Here is a 4,791-nt window from a genome sequence, read left to right as displayed (position 1 = left end):
ATTGAGGGAATATTTGCTTTTCCTTATTTTATGACAAAAGCAAGCCACCACCACCTCACTCTATGATCATCCACTCTTTCCCACTACTCCTTGTCTCCTTAGTGGACCTTTACAACCAATCTCCAGCTCTTCCCACGTTCTAAGAGCTGGAGGATTGATCCTCTCTCCTCATCCTCCATAAAAACTCTTTCATTCTACACTTAGCAACCAAGAACACTCTCCAAAATTCTCTCATCTTTTCTCTCAACTTCAAGAACTTCAAGGCTTTCTCCAGGGATTTCTTGCTTCAATTAGTAAGTATCTTCATCATTCACATAATTATTAAACTCCATTCTACTCAAATCATTGATATCTTACACAAGTTCCATCTTATTCGGTGTTAGATTTTCGAATCATCAAGACATCTTCTGAGTGTTCTTGAGTTGAACACTTCCTCTCTCTCACTTTCATCCACTGAAACCACATAAAGTGAGTTCATACCATACATTTACATGTTTTTCTTAAGTTTTAAGGGGGGAATACAAGTAAAATCATCAAGAACACAATTAAACTTTTTCTAACAGATTGCATCAGAAAAGATGGACGTTAATCACGGACTGTTTTGGCTAACTTAAAAATTTTAGTTTTCAAAACTGTTTCAGATGCAAGTAGTTCAAACTCTTAGCTTTAAAATGACTACTTGCACACCTCCAAATGATTTTTCTACAATTAATGGTGATTTTTACAAAACTGCCTGTCATTTCAGAGGCAAACCCCGACCAGTCTGTGATTATGAACATTTTCACCTCTGTTAGAGATCACTAAAAATCATGATAAAATTCACGAACAAACTAGACTCATATTCCAAACTCTCAAAATTTGCGGATTTGGATTTAGAGCTGTGATGATTTTTCTATAAATTTTCTAAGAACGGTAACAGAAACTGTTTTTAACGAAAAGTTGCTGTTAATTTCATTTCATCTTGTAACATGTTGAGCAAGGTGTATATCTTTATGTGACTATATGTTACTGCAATATATGACATTTTATCTTAATATTTAGACACACATCAGTTTACAAATGGATTTGGTCATATAAAATATAAAGAATAACAAGTGATTATAATCAAAGTACAATCGATACATTCAAACATTAAATAAACTATTTTGAATATAGTTTGCATACATTACCACGTACTACCCTTGGTTGATAAACTATAATAGGTATAGTTTATGATACATTACATAACACATACATTTAAAAAGGGTACATTTATACAAAGGATATTTTCATTAAGCAAGGTACGGCCATACGGTACCAAGTTTTCATAACACGAAATTCCGTTAATGACTTTGTGAGACAATTACTTCAAATTACCATTAAGTCCTGTATTGTAACCAGAGTCTCCTTGAGGGAGAGCGTGATACTTGTGTATAGATCTATATTGGGTTTGACAAACCCACACCTAAACTGCATGCAACAGTTAGACCGATAGGTCTGGGGTGACAAATGTCATAACATTTCCGACGCCTGAAGAACGTCGTTTTAGGCAACCTTGGTCATAGTATGGTTATAATAAACTCACATAAAGTATTAACAAACATTGGAATTTACGGGAACTTCATTAAAATTTAACGAGTTTATGTCGATTTAAACTTGCATTGTTTTACTATAAATATGACAAATTACTTGTACATTTCGGTCTTTGGGTTTTAAGACTACATTTACACATTAAGGAAAATATTGGATTTTTCTAACACAAATACTACTTTTACAAATGAAAAGCTTATGAACTCACCAACCTTTGTGTTGACACTTTTTCAAACAACTTGTATTCTCAGGAAATCATTAAACAGGTAATCAAGTGCTTTTGAGGATGGGACGCTAAGGCGTCTACTATTTCATATTTTATCAACATATTGTAATTGATTCGTAAATATGTAATTCATACAATGATGTAATATTTTTTCAATTATATATATGTTGGTTGTGTTTGCTTGAATTACTATTACAATTGCTGTTATGATACTATACATGAAGTCCTCCACCCCCGGACGTTTCCGCCATCCTTGGTTTGGGGGTGTGACAGGTCAAAGGCACCAATGCAGGCCCATGTTTATGCTATGTTAGTATGCTAGCTGTCTGCGTGACTCTTGCATGTGTTATGTGCTTATATGCTTACCGGGCTAGGGTCCGATGTCGGGCGGGGACCGATGACCACTTCGTATGATATGTATCTTTGTGATTATTGCATGTGTATGTGTTTACTTGATATATGTTATATGTATGATGGGTGGGGCCGATCTATTTAGCGAGCAGGGCTCGATGCCGGGCGGGGTCCGATGTCGGGCGGGGCCCATTATATGTTTATTTGTATGTATAGTATGTGGTATTTTTGGGGACTCACTAAACTTTGTGCTTACATTTTTTAGTTTATGTTTCAGGTACTTCCGGTTCCAAGGGTAAGAGCTCAGGTTGACTGCATCGCACACACCATATGAATTCTGTTTTTGGGACAGACTATGATTTTCATGATGTTTGATATACTTATTTTCTGTGTTGTATGAATAATGTTTTTAGAATATTGTTTTATTCAAACTTAAAAATTTAAAATTTTTGGGTCATATTTTTGAGATGTTACACCATGACTTGCACATTCCATAGAAAATCGGCAAGATATGGTTGTACCCACTTATTACAACCACTAGTAGCATGGTGTCTATGCATTTTTCATTTGTATTGATCAATCGTCACACTTATTCATGAATATAAGTTATTGGTGTTAGAATGAAATTATCAATATGGAAATACTCACCTACATATGGGAACGGTAATGAAGCTTATCATGTAGCCAATTGTGACAAAGAAGTATTCAAACCGGTTATCAACATCTTCAACATGTGTCTTGGTACTGATATTCAGATTCTTTAAATTATGAGAATACATCAAAATATTGTTAAAATAACCTTATATGCCCCCCTACAAATCTATAACACATAATACTCTTATATACATGCTTGCGAGTAACAAATTTCAACTCTGAACTTGAAATTGAAATCATGGATGATTTCATTTCATCCTATATATCATGTTGCAGTAATCAGTCATTACATCTTTTAATAAAGAGATTTAATAAATGACATAACACCATTTTTTTTAGCACCCCCAAAGTTTTCAAACTTTTTTATAGCTATTTTTATAAAATCATTTAAGGGATTAACCCATATTTAACAAATTCTCGGTCCCACAAAAACATTAACAATTAAAAACATTGGGCGTTACCATTAAGCATCATACAAACCATAGAAAGAAAATACGGATTACATCAATACATTTAATAAGGAACTTAACAAGTTACACTCTGTTCACTATCTCTTAACTTCTAATTTCCATCTATCATCTTTTCTCATTGAGCATAACCTGAGATATATGACATTAAAAAGAGATACATAAGACAATAATGTTTTGTGAGATATGTAGGTTTGTGACCCAAACATTTTTCACATTTTTACAAAAAACATTTCATTAAGGAAAACATATTTCAAAAGAGTCCTTTACTACATATTTCATTCCATATCAAAATATTTCATTAGGTATAGCATAATTTTAAAGCCATTTCTTTTTACATTCCATTCCCTTCTTTCATTAAAGGCTAATTCTGGCATTAAACAGTTTCCATTTTATACTTAAGGTCGACATCCAATAAAGGAACTACTCCCAAGTCTAAACCATGGTGGAAAGCACAAAATCAGTCCACCAAGGCATCATTCACATTAGGATATCTACTTTGCGAAGGGAAGGTACCATCCCCGTAGATTCCTCTAGGCTCCTTATGAGACATCATATACCGGACGATTCATTTGTGTCTTTTTACTTTCATTCTAGCTTTCACATTCAAACATTACCAATACTCACATTATCATTTATATTAGCATAGATCACTAGAAATATATACTTTGAAAATACACATTTCACATATCAAAAATGTAACGACCCAATTTTTCCAAATAATTTTTTCATTTTTAATTAATCAAAACATTCCCATAAAACATGAAATTCCAATGCCAATTGTTTTCAAAATCCATACATCAACATTTTATTCATCAAATCAGAGTGTCCCGAAATCAGTGGCCGGGGAGTGCATGCCACGTCATCAAGCCTTGCCTTTGCCCTTGCCCTTAGGCTCAGAAGTACCTAAAACAAATCAACAAACTGTAAGTTAATGATTAGTGAGTTCCCCAGAGCATACCCCACACAATCCACATAAACACATAATCCATATTAGCTATAAACGCTACATAAACCACAAGTCATGCATACAACATATAGGGATGTCGTGGCTCCTCCCAGGGTCTTACTCCAGGATGCCAAGGGCTCCTCCACATGGTCTTACACCTAAGTGACATGGGCTCCCCCGTGGTCTTTAATTGGAAAGCCATGGGCTCCCCCACATGGTCTGATATCCAAGTGCCATGGGCTCCCCTCCATGGTCTTTACCTGAAAAGCCATGGGCTCCCCCACATGGTCTTACATCCAAGCGTCATGGGCTCCCCATGGTATTTGCTGCAAGTACAACATTTACAACTAGCATACCACCTATCATATAACCAACTAACATACCACATATCACTACACCAACTAGTGTACCACATATCATAAAATGGGTCGACCCTGGTGCCTTAGACCCAATGGTATGGTGAGGAGACTCACCTCAAATGCCAACTGTAGCTGAATAGGTCCAAGCTCCGAGTATCAGCTCTGCCAACTCCCTAATCATAAACAACTCCTTAGTATACAAATCAACCCTTCAAA

General features: G+C 35.3%; 1 long non-coding RNA gene across 1 annotated transcript; it reads left to right on the top strand.

The window, feature by feature from the left end:
- On the top strand, positions 1–2,051 carry LOC145162832 (uncharacterized). The gene is made up of 3 exons (XR_013739363.1): positions 1–293; positions 384–468; positions 1,821–2,051. It is a non-coding gene; the product is annotated as an uncharacterized LOC145162832 (long non-coding RNA).
- Positions 2,052–4,791: the final 2,740 nt, after the last annotated feature.

The sequence above is a fragment of the Lactuca virosa genome, chromosome 3 (genome assembly GCF_052849685.1).
Source record: "Lactuca virosa cultivar CGN04683 chromosome 3, Lactuca_virosa_CGN04683_v6, whole genome shotgun sequence".
Taxonomy (NCBI): Eukaryota; Viridiplantae; Streptophyta; class Magnoliopsida; order Asterales; family Asteraceae; genus Lactuca; species Lactuca virosa.
Note: the sequence above shows the minus strand (reverse complement) of the source record. Positions and strands in the feature narration are given on the sequence as shown.